This window comes from Macrotis lagotis, chromosome 4, assembly GCF_037893015.1.
Source record: "Macrotis lagotis isolate mMagLag1 chromosome 4, bilby.v1.9.chrom.fasta, whole genome shotgun sequence".
Taxonomy (NCBI): Eukaryota; Metazoa; Chordata; class Mammalia; order Peramelemorphia; family Peramelidae; genus Macrotis; species Macrotis lagotis.
In genome coordinates, this window is record NC_133661.1 from 159,747,234 (window position 1) to 159,759,342 (window position 12,109).

The window sequence follows — 12,109 nt, forward strand, 5'->3', positions numbered from 1 at the left end:
ACTTCAGGATGCTGGAGGAAACTGATATGAGAGTAGCTGCAATCTCTATCTTGTCTCTATCCCTAGCTTGCTACACTAGAGACTGGGGAATTTCCTTTTTGATGAGATCTGGGAATTTCTCTCTCTCTCTCTGAAATCAAACCTTGGATATAAAGCTTGGGGTCCTGCTTCCTCCAATAATGTCAGAGATCAAAAGTTTAGCATTCAAAGGATGATAAATTTTGAAAGACTGATCAAGACAATATTCCAAGATATCCATGATGAAAAATACTGTCTCTGAAAAATAACTGATGAACTCTGAATGCAGGTTGAAGCATACCTTTTTATACTTTCTTCATTTTTCTTGTTTTATTTTTTGGTCTGTGTTTTCCTTTTTTGCATGTGGCTAATATAGAAATATGTTTTGCATTACTTTGATTGCATAATGGGCATCAAATTGCTTATCTTCTCAAGGTGGGGGGGAGACTAGGAGGGAGAGAATTTGGAACCCAAATTTTAAAAAGTTATTGTTAAAAATTGTTTAACATTTAATTGGAAAATAATGAAATAAATATTTTTTAAAGTTTAAGTTTGAACCTGAAAACTATTACCCTTAGGCTAATAATATTTAAGATAGTAATAGATATCATTCTACACCACACTCCTTCTCTAGAGAGCAAAGGGGCCAAGCTACTGGTCCCAACTTCCTGTTTGCCCTACTGGCAGAAATTAAAGATTCTCATGGCAAAGAGTAAGGAGAGAAAAAATAAGAGAAAACAATTTTGCCTCTTTTGAGTCACACAGTACTCCCATGCTACTTGGGGTGGGGAGGAGGGAGGATATAACCTGCTCTAGGAACTATCTTGAATTGTTTGGTAAATATAAATTCAACAGACATTTATTAAGCAATATAACAGACACTAAGAAAATAAAAACAAAAATAAAGTGATCTCTAAATTCAAGGAATTTGAATTCTGATAGGGGAAATGTATTTATCTAAGTAAATGTACAAAAATATAGAATATTTGTAAAAATATAAAGTATCGGAAGTCAATGCAAAAAACTTTTAGGGAAAGATATTAGCAACTGGGGAGTGGAGATGGGAATGAGGAAAAGCTTCCTGTTAGTATACAGGGGGTCTAGCACATATGCTGAGTGCCTCAAATGGCATCTTTCCTCTGAGAAAGACTAGAAAGTAAATCGGCATTTGATTAATGAGGTCATTGGAATGCAGTTAGAAAAACTAGAACTTTACTCAGGAGGTAACATAGTCCTTGAAAATAGTTGAGTGAAGGAATGACAGACTGTATCTATATGGAAGAAAGATTATTCTGGTAGGCTATTATAGGAAGAAGATAAAGAATTGTGATAGCAGTGAACTTTCAAAGAATCATAGCTCTAGAGCTATAAAGGATCTCAGACATCATCTAGTCTAGTCCAACCCAGCACTCAGGTTCACAGATGAGAGACCTTAAGTTCCATATTAAGTGACTTTAACAAAGATTCCTTGGGGGGCTGCTAGGTGGTGCAGTGTACAAAGCACTGGCCCTGAAGTCAGGAGGACCTGAGTTCAAATCAGCCTCATACACTTAATAATTGTCTAGCTGTGTAACCTTGGGCAAGTCCCTTATCCCCATTGCCTTAAATTAAAAAAAAAAACCAAAGATTGCTTGGGTACTGAGTACTAGAAAAAAAGGATTTGAACCCAGTCCTATGGCTCCAAAGTCAGTAGTCTTTCTATGCCTCACTACAGGAATTAGAATTGACAGGATCTAGCAGCTCATTGAATATGGGAGTTAAGAAAAAAAGAAGAGCTAAAGATAATTCCAAGCTTAAAAACATGGGAAATTGGGAGAATGGTAGGACCATAGAAATAGAGGTCAGATAAAGGAGCACATTTAAGAGGAAGGATATATTTAGACTTTATAATATCCAATTGGAAGTATTGATGAAAGATCTGGGGGTAACGTCCTAGAAATTTGAAAAGGTGAGTCAGGAGCTCAGATGAGAAGTCAGATCTGGAAATACAGATTTAGGAGTCATCTGTGTAAAGCTGATAGTAGAAGCCTAGCAAATTGGTGAGTTTGCCAGAAAGACAGTACAAAGAAAAAAGAGAATAGACTCTCTGTTAATAGCCATATTAAAAAAGAAAGGAAAGAGGGAAGGGAAGGAAAGAGAGAAGGGAAGGGAAGGGAAGGGAAGGGAAGGGAAGGGAAGGGAAGGGAAGGGAAGGGGAAGGGAAGGGGAGGGGAGGGGAGGGGAGGGGAGGGGAAGGGAGGGGAGGGGAGGGGAGGGGAGGGGAGGGGAAGGGGAGGGGAGGGGAGGGGAGGGGAGGGGAGGGGAGGGGAGGGGAGGGGAAGGGAAGGGAAGGGAAGGGAAGGGAAGGGAAGGGAAGGGAAGGGAAGGGAAGGGAAGGGAAGGGAAGGGAAGGGAAGGGGAAGGGAACGGAGGGGAGGGGAGGGGAGGGGAGGGAAAAACAGTATTTAGAGAGATAAGAAGAGAGCCAGGGGAATGTGTTCTATCTGACTCCAAGTTAGGATGAAGTGTCCAGTGGTCAACAGGGTCAAAAACTGCATAAAGGGCAAAGAAGATGGAAATTAAAAATAAACCACTACATCTGGCAATTAGGAACTCATTGATGACTTTCAACTGGAGTGAGGACAGAAGCCATGTTTCAAGGGATTAAAGGGAGGTGAAACAAAGTATCAGATGGACAACTTTTTCAAAAAGTCGGTACAATAACTATCTCCCCTGATAGAATTTAAACTTCTTGAAGATAGGAACTATACTATTTCTTATTTTGTATCCACAATACCAGCAACTATATCATCTAGTCCTCAGGGTCTCACTATCTTCCCTATTGCTGTGCCTTCTAACTCTGGGACATTGTCATCTATCTTGTCACCCTTAAGAAAATCCAGACCTTTCCATCCTCCCTTAAGTTAAACAAGACTCTATGTTTTCTTGTATCAATTAATAAATAAATTCCTGGGAGCAGAAATTATCTCATTTTTCTATTTGTATTTCCAACACTTATAGCTCTTAACACATAGTAAGTGCTTAATGAATACTTTTTGCTCATTTCACTTTCTCCTTCATTTACATCGTCTCATATGCAGTAGACACTTAAGAAATGGTTGTTGATTGATTGATTGTATCAAAGAATCAAGGAAAGGCTTTTTTTTTTAAAGGATTGTAGAAACCTGAGCAGATTTGCAGGCTGGCAAGAAAGAGCCAGTGGAGGGAAGGGGGTAGGGTGGGGAAAGTGATATTAAAGGTGCATATAAGAGAGAGGATAGATATTAGAGAAAGGATTGTGAGGAGGCAATAAGATCAAGGTCAAGGTATGAAGTACTACCTTAACCATAGTAGAACTATCAATTCTAAGAATGGGAAAAAAGGTGTGTGGAGGTGAAAATACTGAAAAACTTTGAGAAAAAGATGAAAGCAAACCAAAGGAAAAAGGAAACAGAACAAATCAAATTATCTCAATCATCCCAGTAAAAGAGAAAGGGTCACCAACTAGAAGTAGTTGGTTGATGATGAAAAGAGTTTAGAAAGGGAAGGAGTAAAATTGGGAGTCAATGAGGGTCAAACACATGGATTGTTGGGAAACATCAAAGATACCCCTGGAGTTATAAACTATAAATTCAAAAAAGTTAATCAATTCAACTTCATTATTTTCTCAAATGATATACAGTAGTCTTAAAAAATGAACAGAGAAATCTGATCCAAAGGGATTACTAGAGATAAAGATTTTAAGTTCAGCAATGGATGAAAGTCAGTGAGACAAGGGATTCTAGGGTATTAACTAGTAAAATATTCAGTGGTTGTTCATGGGGTCAAAGCTAGTTCAGAGGCAAGTAAAGCCAAACCGGAAGAGGCAAAAAAAGATAAGGGGTTTTGGTCAAAGAAAGGACTCTCAAATTCTAGAGGTGGTAAGATATTTTAGAGATGGTAAGGTTTAAGATATTAATTTTAGGAGGGGAGGGAGAAAGGAAAGCAGGAAGATAAGGCAAAGAGATAAGAAAGAATGTAAAGGAAGGAAGGAAGGGAGGGAGGGAGGGAAGAGGAGAAATCCAAATAATTATTATGGATTATTAATCATTCCCATATTAGTCTTCATTTCATGTCAGCAGGAATAACTGAGACTCTACTGTATATATATATATAGTATGCTTTCATGTATATGTGTAAACATGTATAGATAACATATGTGTATAAACATGTGCATGCATATATAATATTGTAGGATTTGATAGCTATGATTTCCTTTTTAAGGGACAGTATTTAATGTCATGCCATGGAAAAAGTCTTGCATTTAGAATAAAAAAACCAGAATTTGATAGAATCATTTACTACATGTGTGTCTTTGGAGAAGTCACTTCTCTAGGCCACAGTCTTTTGCCAAAGGAGGGAGTTGGACTAGTTGATCACTAAGGACCTTTCCAGCTCAAAATCCTGCTAAACCAAGAGGGTTTAGTGTTTGAAAAAAAAACAGAAATGAAAAGACTCAGTGCAGTTTTCTGTCTTAATTTATCTTTTTTCCTCTTCCAGGGAAGCATAGATTTAGAGTTCCATACATTTTGAGTTCCAGATTCTCTCTTTCTCCTACCCTCACCTCTCTCCTCCCTGAGACAGTAAGCAATTTGGTATAGGTTATATATGTGTAATCATGCAAAACATATTTCCATATTAGTCATATTATAAAAGAAAACAGATCCCCCTCCAAAAAAACCCAAACCAACACAAAATATAAAGTGAAAATTAATATCTTTCAATTTGAATTCAGTTTCTATTATTTCTATAGGTGGATAGCATTTTTTGTCATGGCTCCTTTGGAATTGTCTTGGATCATTGAGAATAGCCAAGTCAATCATAGTTGATCATTGTATAATATTGTAACTGTATAAATGTTCTCCTGGTTTTGTGCACTTTACTTTGGATCAGTTCATGTGTCTGGTTTTTCTGCGAACATCCTGTTCATTGTTTCTTATAGCAAAGTAGTATTCTATCACAATCATATACCTCAGCTGATTCAGTCATTCCCTTATTTCCAATTCTTTGCTTCCTTCCTTCCATCCTACCTTTTGAAGCAAGAACTTTAGACTCAGAGAAATGTTGTAACCCTTTTTTATTGGGAAACAAATCTTATAATTTTTGTACAGTTAAAGTATTCTGGATTCTTTACTGGTTTTTGTAAACCCCATTTAGCAGTAAGCCTAGCAACAGATACCCCTCTAAGTATCTCTAACAATAGGGACCACGTCTGACCTTGATCACATCCTGGAGTTAGATCAGCAGACTCCACTCTACCTCACACCAGCTGTTAATTAAACCCCATCCTTGGAGTATGTGCTGTAGATTCCACTCCTACACCAGGTGTTGACTACTCCTGAAACATAGCCTCCATTCCTCCTACCACAAAACTGCATTTAAGGAGAATCTGGTCCTCAGCTCTACGTGATTCAGCTGGGCAACAGGCTGCCTCACTTCCTTTACCCTTTCTTTCTCTATGCTGGATCCATGTGATCCCAGCTCCATGCAGCTAAATGCTTCTTGATCTGAGCCCAATCACCATCTTGTGGCTGTTTCCCTTTTTGCTTAACCTTATTATCTTCTTAGGAAATCACCTTCTTTACCTTGTTAAACAACCAAAGTGAGATTCCCAACATGGCTAATCTTCTCGTTAGGGATCAGTTACTTCCTGTCTTCATTTTAGTCTTTCTTTCCCCCAGCTTCTACTAATCACAGATTGCCATTAGTGTCTCTTTCTCTTTAGCTCACAGCCATACTGAAAGTTACTGCTTTTACAAAGATCCAAACTTGTGAAATTTTTGTAGTAACCTATGCAACTATGAATTAAAGTCTATGGCTTTTCTTACTCTCCTGAGTCAAAGATCTAGTGATTTCATCACACAAAATGAACTACATCTATCTCTCTTGGATTTCCTCACCCTAGCTGTTCTAGCAGTCCCTTCCTTCCTTCCTTCCTTCCTTCCTTCCTTCCTTCCTTCCTTCCTTCCTTCCTCCTCTCCCTGCTCTCCCTCCTCTCTTTCTTCCTTTCCATTTCTTCTCATCATCATCCTTTGTCTCTATGGAGAATCATACCCTTATCTGTGGGTACTCTGTCCATAAGAATATGAATTTTGATGGTTGAAACCTTGCAAGATGTCTTGTGGCTTATGGGCAAGATTTTTTTTTCTCTTCCCCACTTATTCTATCATTAAAAAAAACTGAGACAATTAACTCTTTTGCCCCATGCAGTTTCATTTATGATTTCTTGAAATAGCACTGGAAAAACAGACTTTAATAAAGTGAAATCATTCAGACTCTTCCAGATTGGTCAACAATAAGTCCTAACCCAAACCTCATTTGGTCATTGTTTGGGTTTTGATGACTCAGATTGATTATAAATAGCAATTATTTCTTGTCCAGAAACCCTGAGGATCTTCTTCTCCAGATTGATTTTTTTTTGAGCAGATTAAAAAAAGACCATATTTTACCTCATTTCTTACCTAATCTTAATCACTAAATGGATGCTGCCTCCTACAAATTTAGACCTGGGGAAGAACTTAGTTTAAAAAGGTCAAAGTCTCCTACTGCATCCAGGGTCACCTCCAATTGACTTATATCTTGATACTGGACTCAGATTAACTCCAGAGGAAAGAGTGAGGCTGGTGACTTTGCACAGCCCTGCCTCACTTAATTCCAATTCACTTGCAAGTCAAGATGTCACCTTGCTGATGTCATCTGTCATCTTAGAGAATGAAGAACAAACAAAAACAACAAAACTACCACAAAAAGAGCTGCTATTAATTTTTTCTTTTGCAAGGCAATGGGGTTAAGTGGCTTGCCCAAGGCCACACAGCAATTATTGAGTGTCTGAGGCCAGATTTGAACTCAGGTGCTCCTGACTCCAGGGCCGGTGCTCTATCCACTGCACCACCTAGCTGCCCCTACTATGAATTTTTATACAAAATTCTCTTTCTCCCCCTTTCAAATCCTTTGGCATTTAGATCTAATAGTGGTATTGAGGAAGTATAAATTTAGAGCTGGAAGGTAAAACTCCTTGGAATCCATCTAGTCCATCCTCTCATTTTATAGATGAGGAAACAGACTCAAAAAGTTAATTGACTTGCCCAAGGTTACTCAAGTACTAAAGAGATATAACTGGCATTTGAAAGTGGGTCTCCTTTCTTCAGTGTTCCTTCTATATCACCTAGAGAACTATTAGCAAGTCAAGAATCCTTTTGTAATGTAAATCCTTCCTCCCACCATGTAGATAATAGCTCACATTTATATGACATTTTGTAACAAGTCTATGCAATTCAACTCACATCCATTAAGTCATTTGATGCTACTTGCAGCCAGATAAGGTAGGTGGCATTACTGTTCCCATTTTACAGAAGAGGAAACAGAGGGGCAGCTAGGTGGCTCAGTGGATAGAGCACCGGCCTTGGTGTGTGGCCTTGGGCAAGTCACTTAACCCCATTGCCTTGCAAAAAAAAAAAGAAGAAGAAGAAGAAGAAACAGAGTCTCCCAGTGTCTAAATGACTTGCCCAAGGTTACATAGCTAGTGATGTGTCTAAGACAGTATTCAGACTCAAACCTTCTTGATTCCACATCCAGTGCTGGATGTGACTCCATATCCACTATGGGGTAAAAAATCAATTGGAACCAGTTGTGATCCCATGAAATGAGATTTCAATTTGGGTTTATTTACATGTGTAGGGAAGTGTAGGAAAGGTGAGGAGGCCCTTAAGTGATTTGTTTCCTTCCCCCTCACCAGCCCACCTGATGAAATTACAAAAGTTAAAGGGCAAGTGATAAAGACAACAGATATTAAAGTCTTAAAGAAAAAACTACAATCCGTACCCATTTATTAGGAGTGAAGAAGCTCTTCACCTAAGCTTGATGGAATAATAGGTTGGAAAACTTTAGGGATGATTTGGCCTAATCTTTTCAAAAACAAACCACACATCCCAAAGAATTGTTCAAAATAGGACACAACTCAGAGCACCAGCAACAGACCCTGCATGAAAGAAGAAACTAGCCCTGGTGATAGAATCATTACTTGACTCTTAGGGAAGGGGGTCTGGTAAGAGGAAGGAATTTATTTTCACATGCACAAATACACTAGTCATGAAATCTAACTGCTATTGAATCAGGAGCCTTGAAACCTGATTTGCTCAGTATACATACTATATCCAAGTGGAGCAACTTGAACACCCTACAAGAAGGAAGGACATGGAAGGACATGGGGGTGGCATAGTGGATAGATCACTGGCCCTGGAGTCAGGAGTACCTGAGTTCAAATGTGACCTCAGACACCTAGCTCTGTGGCCTTGGGCAAGTCACTTAACCCCATTGCCTTGCAAAAAAAAAAAAAAAAAAAAAAGAAGGGTGCGGCTAGGTGGTGTAGTGGATAAAGCACCAGCCTTGGAGTCAGGAGTACCTGGGTTCAAATCCGGTCTCAGACACTTAATAATTCCCTAGCTATGGTGGCCTTGGGCAAACCACTTAACCCCATTGCCTTACAAAAACCTTTTAAAAAAAAAAAGGACATCAAGATCTGTCAGTGCCAGATGTATGAGTTGGCTCAGTCATATATGCTTTCTAAATGTGAACCCATTAGTACTCTTGTGTGCCTAGCTTTCCCTCTGATACTATGTGTATCTTTGAAAGTATAACCAGGTTTTAATTGGGGGATGAGGGTGGGGTTGTAGTTACTCTTTTTAGGATGTCATTTACGTGAATGTCTACTTTGAGCTAATTGGGTCCTCTGGATTTCTGTTAAAGTTAAGTACATTAGTGGGAACCTGTGAGCTTTAGTTTTGAAAGAGCACAATCTTACCTTGAATTTAGGGTAATTGCCCCAATCATGAAAAATGATGTCCATTTCAGAGAGAAAACTGATGATATTTGCATACAGACTGAAGAATTCTCTTCCTTCTTTTCTTTTTTCTTCTTCCCTTCATTCCTTCTCTCTCTCTCTCTCTCTCTCTCTCTCTCTCTCTTTCATTTTATGTTGTTGCTTATTTTATCGGGGGAAGGAGAGGAAGGGAAGGATGGAATTTGAATTCAAAACTTTTTTAAAAAAAGAAATGAATGTTAAAAATTGTTTTTATATGTTATTAGGGAAAATAAAATATTAAAATTAAAATTAATAAGGAAGGAAAGAGTTTATTTTTTATTATATTCTAGGCACTGTACTAAGAATGGGGGTTACAAAGAAATACAAAAAAGTTTCCCTTCTAGAGTGGAAGTTTTAATGGGGTGATAATATGCAAATACAAGATATATATATATATATATATATATATATATAGAGAGAGAGAGAGAGAGAGAGAGAGAGAGAGAGAGTAGAAGAATTTGAATACTTGAACACATTTAAGCAAACTTAGGTCCCTAAATACCCAGAGATAATAAGCTAGGTTAGAAAAGATATCCCTTAAGGGGCTTAAGATTCTTCTAGATGTTCTAACTTTAGGATTCTCCCATATTCTCTATCTCTAGGATTCTCTCATATTCTCTGGTCATGGATTTTCCCTGATGCTACTGAGAGAATTCTCCCTACCACCATTTCTACATAGTATAGGAAACCCTTAACCATGTATGTAACATAATCCCCTCCCTGTGTATCTCTGAAGTGGGAAAGCCCAGCTGCATGCACCATTACAGGTCCCAGTGAGGCAGACTGTTTATGAAAATGAACTGCAATTAGTTGAAGAAATTTAATAATTCATCATATAGTTAGGAGATGGGTTTGATACATACATACATAGCCTAGGCAATTAAACTACCACTCAAAGCCAGCTTGGAAGTATTAAAATATCTAACCCTTCCTGTGATGGAATAGGTGGGGTACAAGGAATACTAAATTGGTATTGCTGATTTCAGTAGAAATCAAGGTCAGGAATTTCAGTCACTATCCTTTTGTCTTTCTTTCTCAAGGCTCTCAAAGTCTTTGAAGAAGACTCCTGATGAAAATATCTAGTTTCTAATACCAACTCTTATTTCTAACTTGCTTTATGACTGTGTACAAGTCACTTTGTATCTCTGAGTATCAATGTCTTTATCTGCAAAACAGAAAGAATAATCATCCCAAAACCAACTCCACAGGGCATGCTGTAGGGACAAAATGATAATAACTATGGGGAAAAAACTCTTCTCTGAAAAACAAAATACACTGCAAATATCAAGCAGGGATACATAGAAATGGAGGCTCAGTTTTAGAAGACCTGGGTTTTGACACTTAGAAGAAGAGTTCTAAATACATAAGCTATTCTCATATCCAGGGCAAGTAGCACAAAAGGCACCTTCAAATAAGCTTTGAAGACCAATTCAATGGGAGAAATAGGGCCATGGAGACATCAACAGAGGTGTAGGAGAGAGGAAGTTTACCATATGGTAGCTTCCTAATTTAACTAATTATTCTTGTTAACTAGGTGCTAAGCTCAGTTATTTCTACACTTCCAAAGGATAGTAAATGCTGTAAGTACCTCTAAATTCTAACACCCTGGGGTAAAGTCCCATTATTCTGACCCAGCTCCAGCTCTGCTTATCAGCTTTACAATGTAAAGCAAGTTTTTTAATCTCATTAAATCTCAGTTTTCTCATCTGCTAAATGGGAATGATAATGTGAATGATATATGAACACTACTTACTTTATAGGGCTACTCTGAAGAAAGCACTTTAAAGTGTGATATTAATGTGAATTATGATTATCTCTCCTCCAAATCATCACCATGTCTTTTTTGAAGATTTACTCTGTGTGACACCATGCTAGAGTTGTAGGGAAGGGGTGACCTTCCCAACCCTACCTGAGGAGGGATCTTAGAAGTGAACAAAAATCAATATGGTCTCCAATATGCTTTTCACCCATCTGTTTCTTTTTGTTTGTTATAGGACATGGTTCTCTGGGTAAAGGGATTGGGCATCATGAGCAAATGGCCAAGTATCCTATGAAATAATATTTCTTGTTACTTTTGGATAGAGATGGAACCAACATTCTCAATGCCTTTATTTTCCTCTCTGAATAATATCTATGAGCCATTCTTTTATTTATCTGCAATTTTCTTTAAAAAATATTTTATTGGTGATTTTAGGGGGGTGATTTAAATCTTTGCCATTTTCAAATTGCTTCCCTACCGTTATAAGACCTTTACTTTTAAATAAAAATAAATGAGCAAAACAAGCCAGCACATTTACCATGTCTAACATTGTATCCATTGTCTATAACTTCCTTACCAAGAAGAGGAAAATCTTTCATTATCAGTACCCTTTAATCAAGTTTGGTCATCATTAACCTGAATTTTTATGATTTTTCATGCTATTTTTCCTTTATATGATTGGTCATTGATTATATTGTTTTTAGGTCCTGCTTTCTTCTTTCTTCATATAATCTTCCCAGTTTGCTGAATTCCTCATATGTATCATTTATTAAGGCATAATAATATTGAAGTTTACTTATATGAGAGGATTTTTTTTATCCATTCTTTACTGGATAAGAACATGTTTCGTTTTCATCCCCCCCCCCCAATAAGTTTCATGAATATTTTGATACTTAAATACTTTTTCCTTTATATTTGATTTCCATGGAGTCAAATAATGAATCCTGAAATAAGATCACTGAGTCAAAGGGTCAGAACAATTTAGCAACTTATCTTGCCTAATTCCAGGCTACTACCCAAGAACTGCTATACCAGTCTGAAGCTCTTCCAATGATTTATTATTGTACCTACCTTCCCATGGCCTGTTCAACATTGATGATTCTAAAATTTTATCAACTTTGCCAAATCACTATGTATGAGTTGAAGCATCAGAGTTGTTTTAGTTTTTATTTTTTTTATTATTAGTGATTGAGATCTTCCCCCCACCCCAACCTAGATGTTAATAGATTCTACTTCTTTAAGAAACTGTTAAAGTTTTTGACCACTTATCTGTTGGGGTAATGTTTCTTACTCTTAAACATTTGTGTCAATTTTCTCTGCATCTTGGACATCAGATTTCTATCAAATATTCATCAAAATACATATATATAATAAAATGTACAATACAATACAACATAACATTAGAATAATATATATTGCCAATAAGATTCTAAATCAATGATCCTGTTAATAGC